The following is a 10,607-nucleotide window of genomic DNA, read 5'->3' on the forward strand; positions in this document are numbered from 1 at the left end:
ATAAAAATGAATTTTCTATTGCACTATGTTGTTTTGTTTTGTTTGTTGTTGCTGTTGTTTTTGTTTTGCAACACTTACATTTAGAATTGTCACTGTGTCGTTAAATGCCAGTGGGGGAGCTGTGCCGAAAATTGCTGGTATACTGGTAGAGTTTGTAGATGCAGTGCTGTTCATTGCTGTTGTGGTGGTGTTTTGTGCTTCTGTAATGCCTGGTAAGAAGCTTCTTGTTACAGCTGCCACAAACACGGTGGTGAAGACCCATCTGTAGTCCATGTCTAGAGTAGGTAGGGTAACCCTGTTCAGTTAACTAATATAATGGGACACTTGATCTACAGTCAGTGGTGTGTGTGATGTCATCAGGTGCAAAAAGAAAAGATGGAATATGACTTAAACACTAAAATTGAAATGGCAAAAAAATAAAATCTATAACGATAATCTATAACTGCATTACACACATTTTCCAAACATCTAGAGGTAAGCTACTCTCATTGGGGGTTATTAGGGGTGAACATGCAGTAAATGTTATTTAACAAGAACCACATTTAATCATAGCACCTTTTAAGTAAATTTAGTTTGAGGTGTACCATAGTACACAATTTGAAAACCAAGACCTACTTTAATACAGTAAATCATTAAAATATTGAGATTCACAATAATAAAATATGTAAAGCTATAATTTAACAATGTTTGGCATTAATGCATTTTTAATTATACAGGCAAGCACATGTCCAGCTTTAACTTTAACTGTTGCTTTTTTGGTGAATGCAGTTAACTGAAAACATTTCAGAGTATAATTTAGTCTATAAAATATAACTGTAGTATTAAATGTATTACAATATATTTTACCCCAGGATTGGGGGTTGAATGCGAGTGCCTGGTGGCTGGGCCTCTTCCCACAGGGCCTGGCCGGGTTTAGCCCAAACGAGCAACATGGGGACGTCCTCCCATGGGCCCACCTCCCGCAGGAGGATCCATAAGGGGCTGGTGCACAGTGGATCGGGTAGTGGTCGAAGGCAAGGGCCCCAACAACCCAATCTCAGGACATGGAGACTAGCCCTGGGTGCTGGAAAGCGCTCCGACTGGGGACTCTGTCATTCTATTGGGGGACTTCAACGGTCACATGGGCAATGACAGTGACACCTGGAGTGGTGTGATTTGGAGGAACGCCCCCCCATTCTGAACCCAAGTGGTGTTCTGTTATTGGACTTCTCTGCTAGTCACAGTTTGTCAATAACGAACACCATGTTCAATCATAAGGGTGTCCACCAGTGCACGTGGCACCAGGACACCCTAGGCCGAGGTCGATAATCGACTTTGTGGTTTTTTCATCTGACCTCCAGTTGTATGTCTTAGACACTCTGGTGAAGCGAGGGGTGGAGCTGTCAACTGATCACCACCTGGTGGTGAGTTGGACCCAATGGCAAGGGAGGAAGCTGGACAGACTCAGCATATCCAAACATACTGTGAGGGTCTGTTGGGAATGTTTGGCAGAACCCCCTGTCCTGGAGATCTTTAACTCCCACCTCCGGCAGAGCTTTGACCAGATCCTGAGGGAGACTGGAGACATTGAGTCCAAGTGGACCATGTTCTCCACCTCCATTGCCGATGCAGCCGCTCTGAGCGGTGACCATAAGGTCTTCGGTGCCTGTCGCGGTGGCAGTCCCCAAACCCGGTGGTGGACACCGGAAGTAAAGGATGCTGTCAAGCTGAAGAAGGAGACCTTTTGAGCCTGGTGGGCTTGTTGGACTCCTGAGGCAGCTGACGGGTACCCAGCTGACGGGTACCGGCAGTACAAGCAGACTGCAGCCCAGGTGGTTATGGAGGCAAAAACTCGGATCTGGGAGGAGTTTGGTGAGGCCATGGAGAGGGACTATCAGTCGGCCTCGAAGAAATTCTGGCAAACTGTCTGGCACCTCAGGAGGGGGAAGCAGTCCCCTGCCAAAACTGTTTACACTGCAGGTGGGCGGTTGTTGACCTTGACTGGGGACATCGTCGGATGGTGGAAGGAATACTTCAAGGATCTCCTGAACCCTGGGCCACACTTCCAGTGAGGAGGCAGAGGCTGAGGGCTCAGAGGTGGACTCATCCATTACCCATGCTGAAGTCACTGAGGTAGTTGAGAAGCTTCTTGGTGGCAAGGCACCGGGGGTGGATGAGATCCGCCCTGAGCACCTTAAGTCTCTGGACATTGTGGGGCTCTCTTGGCTGACACGTCTCTGCAACAGCGCATGGTGGTTGGGGACAGTGCCTCTGGACTGGCAGACTGGGGGGGAGGGCGCTTTCTTTTAGGAGGGGACTGGAGGGTGTGTTCCAACTACAGGGGAATCACACTCCTCAGCCTCCCCGGGTAAGTCTATGCCAGGGTACTGGTGAGGAGAATTCAACCGATAGTCAAACCTCGGACTCAGGAGGGACAATGCGGTTTTCATCCTGGCCGCAGAGCACTGGACCAGCGCTATGCCCTCTTCAGGGATGGTGGAGATTTTATGGGAATTTCCCCAACCAGTCCACATGTGTTTCTTGGATTTGGAGAAGGCATTCAACCGTGTCCCACTCCCAGAGGAGGAACTTGGTTCACGTTGCTGGCAGTAAGTCAGACTTGTTTCCGGTGCATGTTGGACTCCGGCAGGGCTGCCCTTTGTCACCAGTTCTGTTCATTATCTTTATGGACAGAATTCCTAGGCGCAACCAGGGGCTGGAGGAAGTCCAGTTTGGGGACCACAGGATCTTGTCTTTGCTTTTTGCAGATGACGTTGTCCTGTTGGCTCCATCAAACCAGGACCTTCAGCGTGCACTGGGATAGTTTGAGGTCAAGTGTGAAGCAGCTGGGATGAGAATCAGCACCTCCAAGTCCGAGGTCATGGTTCTCAGTCAGAAAAGTGTGGCTTGTTCCCTTCAGGTTGGTGGAGAGCTCCTGTCTCAAGTGGAGTTCAAGTATCTTGGGGTCTTGTTCATGAATGAGGGAAGGATCAAATGGGAGATTGACAGGCGGATTGGTGCAGCTTCTGCAGTAATGCGGTCGGTGTACTGGTCTGTCATGGTGAAGAAGGAGCTGAGCTTCAAGGCGAAGCTCTCAATTTACCGGTCAATCTACGTTTCGACTCTCACCTATGGTCATGAGCTTTGGGTCATGACCGAAAGGGCAAGATATCGAATACAGGTGGCCAAAATGAGCTGTCTCCGCAGGGTGGAGGGTGCACCCTTAGAGATAGGGTGAGGAGCTCAGTCACTCGGGAGGAGCTCAGAGTAGAACCACTGCTCCTCCACATCAAGAGGAGTCAGCTGAGGTGGCATCTGTTTCGGATGCCTCCTGGGCACCTTCCTAGGGAGGTGTTCTGGGTATGTCCCACCAGGAGAAGACCTAGGACACACTGCAGAGACTATGTCTCTCGGCTGGCCTGGGAACACCTCAGCATTACCCCGGAGGAGCTGGAAGAAGTGTCTGGAGAGAGGGAAATCTGGGTATCTCTGCTTAGACTGCTGCCCCATGACCCGGTTCCGGATAAGCGGAAAAAAATGGATGGATGGACAATATATTTTATTTAATATTAGGCCTGTCCCGATCAAGTATTTTGGCTTTGTTTGATATCCTGTAATATCGGTTATCTAAACCAATTTTAATGGGGATATTTCAAATGATCTCAATTGTACCCTCCAGAGTTTGCTGCCTCAGTGTTGTCTTTGCCTCCGTCACCGTTAAGAAGTCATTATATTCTGTAAGGTGTTTTCTTTTGAAGGTGCAGTTTGTAAGATCTAGAAGGATTTATTATCAGAAATGGGCTACAATGGGTGTAATTTTGTTTTCATGAATGTGTAATTAATATAAGAATTGTTGCATTTCCTTTAGCTTAGAATGAACCTTTTATATCTACATAGAAGCCGGTCCCAGCCCACCATGTTTTTTACAGTTGCCCAGAACAGAGAGTGTGAATTTTGCCTTTTCATATTGAAGGAGCACTTGGATTTGGAGATGTTTAGAAAATGATGAAGAAGTAATGTTGGCAATGAGAGGAAACATTGCTGTGAGTTTAAGAACTATAATTTGAAGAAATGGAGGATCATAGTTATACATTAAGACAAGAAAAAGGAAGATGACGTGAATCCCTATCATCAAAGAAGCAAAGACACAAAGAAACAAGATAGGCAATGGCACAAGAGCACCGCACTTGTTTTCTGAGTGTGCAATTTGTCCTGCATTGATGGTAATCACCGTGAGGGCTGTTTATCATGATTTATGAGAGCTTTGCTGAATGTTGCAATCTGCAACCGCACCACTAAATCTCACATACTGCATCTTTAAAGCCCCTTATCCATCACCTGGTACTGGCTCATCTCAACCTGACTTGACTCAGCTCTACTCGCTTTTGGTATCGGGTGCTGGGTTTTCCACTGCAGATGGTCCCCTCTCAGTGTAGCTGGTTGTAATAGCGACACTGCATTACACTGATGTGATGTTGTCAGCAACCAACGCGCTAACAATGGGGGACATCGAAGGTATGCTGTTCTTGATTCTTGGTGTGTAGTTAATGTTTTTAGTTAGTACAGTAAGGTAGCGGTTAGAATTAAATAAGGTTGCTTTTAAAAATGGTGCTTTCTTTGTGTCAGGAAGTCACACAAATTGATGATGCAATTTCTCTGACCAGTCACTAGTCTGCAGTGTTTACACATCAGCATTTGGTACCACCTCTGCTTGTTTGGAACCTTGATGGAGGTGATACCAAAAATAACATCAGGTCCCAGGTACTATCCCCAACATTTAACTGATGGAAACACAAATAAGATGAGTCAAGTTGAGTTGAATTGAGCTGGTAGAAGTAGAGATCCCCAGGTTAAGAATCACAGCACTGTAGTTAAAGTAAAGTAAAGAATCAGCTTTATTTTAGTCAATACCATTCTTTTGCAATATGCCTGGATCGAACCAGATTTCGATCCTTAGAATCGGCCCAGGACACTTAATATTAATAATATCAATTCATTATAATAGTACTAGTATAAATATTAACAGTCAATAATAATAAATTACAATTACTTTTGATAATTCAAATACCTGAAAGTGTCATTAACATTATTTAGTTGGTGTAAGTAACTTTTAGTAACTGTAAAAGGAAACCTTTACAAGTATCAGAATGGAGAATTCATTCATTCATCCTCTATACCGCTAAAATGGGGAATAATCATCTTAATTATCTTGCATACACATTGTTTAATCCTACCTGTAGATCTTTTTGTCTTCAGTTCAATGATGAGTGAAATTGGGTGAAGAAGCAAAATATTTGCAGCTCTTGTTTCCTTGTGTGGTTATTTTCTAAGGAGCAGCTCACACGAGGCCTGTCTCTGATGTCTTTAACCAGATCACAGGTTAAGTTGTGACACCTGTGTCATTATTTATGCTAATGGGGAGGGAGGAGTCAAGGTATTGCTGCAAGAAAAAAAACACCAAAACCTCCCCGACATCAGGGATTGTTCTTTTAGAGGGTGGAGTGTGGATCAGGACCTTAAGGAGAGTGGGGGAGATGGATGTGATGCAAACCACCTATTTGTGTGTGACAGAGTTTACTGTCTACATGCATTACTTCACTGAATGGTTCTTCCTGGATGATTTTCTTAACGGATTTAATAGTAGTACTGTAGTAAAATGTAAAACAGTACCAAGTCTGAGAATTCACTTCAAAACTCTGAATAAGAGGCAGGTGGACGGTATACAATAACAAATAGAACTGGCTTTTGAGTTTTCTAGTTTGGGTGTGAGAGACTCAAGGTGAGGTTTTCAAATGAGTCATAACTATTTTTAGGTCTAGGGTTGATTAATAGGCTTGAGTTGAATATTGCTGCCACACCTCTTTTAATTCTGACCGGTTCTTTTGTCTGAAGGCCCCAAGAAGTAACACTCAGGACACAGGAATCAGCTCTAAGTAGATTTATTTTCTTCTGGTTAAATGCAGAGTTATTACAGCGCTGGGCTCTGAGAGATGACAAGTCTCCAAGAGCCTCGATAATCACAAATCATTCACATTTACAGTGCCTTGTGAAAGTATTTGGCCCCCTTGAACTTTGCGACCTTTTGCCACATTTCAGGCTTCAAACATAAAGATATAAAACTGTAAGTTGTCTAATTAGCATCCATTAGATGGCATCCATCCCACATTGGATGGTGCAGCTCTTATGTCTAGAAATCTGGATGTGTTTATTTTACAAGCTAAATTATGACAACCCAGAGATAAGACCAGGACACAGGGTCACAGTCTTACATGGCTCTCTGCAGTCTCCTTGCTGCGGTCAAAACTCCCAGTACCCCATAGAGACTGTCTGCTTATATAAATCAAAAATCAACTCGAGTTATTCATAAGAACCTAATTCAAATTAAGACTACTCCTCTTACAGATAAAAATAACAGGACAATCAAATGCGGACTATTAAATATTAGATCTCTCTTATGTAAATCTCTGTTAGTGAATGATTTGATAAGTGAGCATCACATTGATTTACAGTGGTGTGAAAAAGTGTTTGCCCCCTTACTGATTTCTTATCTTTTTGCATGTTTGTCACACTGTAATGTTTCAGATTGTCAAACAAATTTATATATTAGTCAAAGATAACACAAGTAAACACATCATGCAGTTTTTAAATGAAGGTTTTTATTATTAAGGGAAAACAAAATCCAAAACTATATAGCCCTGTGTGAACAAGTGTTTGCCCCCCTGTCAAAACACTGGTTTATCGCACCTGAGTTCAATTTCTCTAGCCACACCCAGGCCTGATTACTGCCACACCTGTTCGCAATCAAGAAATCACTTAAATAGGACCTGCCTGACAAAGTGAAGTAGACCAAAAGATCCTCAAAAGCTAGACATCATGCCAAGAGCCAAAGAAATTCAAAAACAAATGAGAAAGACAATAATGGAGCTCTATCAGTCCGGAAAAGGTTATAAAGCCATTTCTAAAGCTTTGGGACTGCAGCGAACCACAGTGAGAGCCATTATCCACAAATGGCGAAAACATGGAACAGTGGAGAACCTTCCCAGGAGTGGCCGGCCGACCAAAATTACCCCAAGAGCGCAGCGACAACTCATCCAAGAGGTCACAAAAGACCCCACAACAACATCCAAAGAACTGCAGGCCTCACTTGCCTCAGTTAAGGTGAGTGTTCATGACTCCACCATAAGAAAGAGACTGGGCAAAAATGGTTTGCATGGCAGAGTTCCAAGACGAAAACCACTGCTGAGCAAAAAGAACATAAAGGCTCATCTCAGTTTTGCCAGAAAACATCTTGATGATCCCCAAGACTTTTGGGATAATACTCTGTGGACAGACGAGACAAAAGTTGAACTTTTTGGAAGGTGTGTGTCCCATTATGTGTGGCGTAAAAGTAACACCGCATTTCAGAAAAAGAACATCATACCAACAGTAAAATATGGTGGTGGTAGTGTGATGGTCTGGGGCTGTTTTGCTGCTTCAGGCCCTGGAAGACTTGCTGTGATAAATGGAACCATGAATTCTGCTGTGTACCAAAATATCCTGAAGGAGAATGTCCGGCCATCCGTTTGTGACCTCAAGCTGAAGCGAACTTGGGTTCTGCAGCAGGACAATGATCCAAAGCACACCAGCAAGTCCACTTCTGAATGGCTGAAGAAAAACAAAATGAAGACTTTGGAGTGGCCTAGTCAAAGTCCTGACCTGAATCCAATTGAGATGCTGTGGCATGACCTTAAAAAGGCAGTTCATGCCCGAAAACCCTCCAATGTGGCTGACTTACAACAATTCTGCAAAGATGAGTGGGCCAAAATTCCTCCACAGCGCTGTAAAAGACTCATGGCAAGTTATCGAAAACGCTTGATTGCAGTTGTTGCTGCTAAGGGTGGCCCAACCAGTTATTAGGTTTAGGGGGCAAACACTTATTCACACAGGGCTTTGTAGTTTTGGATTTTGTTTTCCCTTAATAATAAAAACCTTCATTTAAAAACTGCATGATGTGTTTACTTGTGTTATCGTTGACTAATATTTAAATTTGTTTGATGATCTGAAACATTACAGTATGACAAACATGCAAAAAGATAAGAAATCAGTAAGGGGGCAAACACGTTTTCACACCACTGTAAGTTTAAGGAAGGGTGGGAAAGTTTAACGAGAACTCTGTTGCTGGAATGTGAAAACAATGACTGCAGGTAGAAACATGATCAGGGAAACTCTACCTTTGTCATCAAAACACCTGCTATAACATGAGGTCATGTATTTTGAAGCAGTTTACTGCATGATTATCTAAAATATTTTTGGGATCAGAGATCTCAGCTTGGCTGAAAGAAACAGAGAGGGATATGGAGTTTTGTTGTCAACACTTCAAAATTCCATCAGTGTGGAAAAGACACATCTCCCACTGTACACTGAAGGTTTCAGTTTGGATCTGACCTACTGATTATGTGTATCTTTGTCCTGCTACGTTGTTTTTGTCATGTCAGATCAATGTGGCTCCCATTAACTTTAGTCTCCACATTGCTATTTCCATTTACACCCACTGTCTGTCATCTGCTAACACATTTGAACATGGAAGCCTGTGAGCACTCCTCTTACAGCAAATGATTAAACCCAATCAAACCCTCGTTCTGGGAGGATGACACCATGGGGGGAAATGTTAATATGGGTTATATTAGTAAAGCTGTGGGTAGTTTTGAACCTATAAATCTGAATTCAGGAAGGACAGACAGTGATGGGTTGTTCTAAGGGAGGGTTCTGCAGGCAATCTTGTGTTGACCTATCAATACATGTTTGGGAGGTGCTGCCCAGCAAAATTTCTCCTGCTGATTTTTATGTTTTTGTACTCATGTCTAACTACAGTGAGCAGAAAGGAAAGCAAAGACTTAATTTAAAGTCGGATCATCTGCTGGCCACATCTTACCACACTTTTCAATATTTAGTAGCTATATATGATGTAATTTTGTTATGTTTTATGAGGCATAAGCATTTGAATGCAGCTTTGATAAATGTGCATCTAGAGAGCTGAAATCATGTTTTTTAAAGGTAAAATATATTTCTTAGTTTTAGTCATATTCCAAAAGAAATTGGGCGTTGGGGTGTGTCAGTCTCTGTTTGTTTGGCTGTGTTCCATTTGGCTATGTTAGAATGTTGCTTGTTACATAGCAGCAAGGGTGTGGAAACTCTCCTGAATGGAGCAGGCAGCAGAAGGTACCGATAGGAGATTGATCTTCATCATCTGATAATGTTAAAATAGGCTGTACTTTCATATTAAGGGAACATGATGTCTCTCCTTTTGAACACAAAGAGAACAGTCTACATCACTGATGGAGATACTACCCCAAATACCAGGGCACCATATTAATATCAGGTGTGATTTTATCAGTTTTTCATGTTATTCAACCATGATTTTACACAATCTAGGTCAAAGAATGAACTGTCAAGTTCAGCAAGATTCAGATTTCCTATCTGCAGAGGTTCTGATTCATAATCAAATGTTGTGGGCTAGGATATGGTGCTCACATTTTCTGACCGAAAAGATGCTGCTCTTCACCGTTCAGTTAGATTCCACATGATATTTTGTTGATGTGTCACAGTTTATCCGGTAGCTTCAGGTAGGCACAAGCAACATGCACCATTTCATGTGCTGGATTTAAATGGAACAGAAGCCACACCCATCTGGCACAAACTGGTATCTTTGGTACCATGCCAGTTGGTACCATGCCACCAACTTCTAGTGTTTTTAAAATGATAAAGTTCCAAACCATATGCCTTCGCCAGACACTGCATGTTAATTTCTGTCTCCATGGTTGGTGGCAGTAATGTGCCATTTCCTTGTTTGACAACTGCCGTAAAACATCAAGAAGAAGACCATGAAGACGGCAGATGGGCTACAATACAACAAATGTTGCCATGTTGCCATGTTGCAATTTTACAGTTGTTATTACAGTGGATCAATGTAGCTATTGTACACTATGCTGTGAGATCGGGCTCCGTGCTGACAATGGCTGCAGCCAGAGGCATTATGTTTTTGGGTTCCATTTGACCCATTCTTGTGAACATGATATCTCAGGACCGCCTTGAGGGAATATCTTCAAATTTGGCACAAGTATTCACTTGGACACAGGGATGAAACTGATTAGAGTTTAGTGGCCAAAGGTCAAGGTCACTGTTACCTCGTGTTTGGCTCATTCTTGTGAATGTAATATGTCAGGAACACCTTAAGTGAGTTTTTTTTTTTTTTCAAATTTGGCACAAATGTCCACATCTCACATATAAACTGATTAGATTTTGGTGGTCAAAGGTCAAGGTCAATGACCTCACATCTGTGCTATTCCTGTGAGGTTGACTGGCTAGCGGAGGCATACCATTGCAAAGCAGTCACAGAGATAAAATAATTATAGTGGGTGACTTTAATATCCATGTAGATGCTGACAATGACAGCCACAACAGTGCATTCAGTTCATTATTAGACTCAATTGGCTTTTCTCAAACTGTAAATAAACCCACTCTTGCACAAGAATGATTAGTTTGAGGATTTTCATTCTGGTTTTAGAGCCCATCATAGTACAGAAACTGCATTGGTGAAAGTCACCAACAATCTCCTTCTAGCCTCAGACAAAGGACGTGTCTCCATACTT

This window comes from Monopterus albus, unplaced genomic scaffold (genome assembly GCF_001952655.1).
Source record: "Monopterus albus unplaced genomic scaffold, M_albus_1.0 scaffold421.1, whole genome shotgun sequence".
In the NCBI taxonomy this organism is placed as follows: Eukaryota; Metazoa; Chordata; class Actinopteri; order Synbranchiformes; family Synbranchidae; genus Monopterus; species Monopterus albus.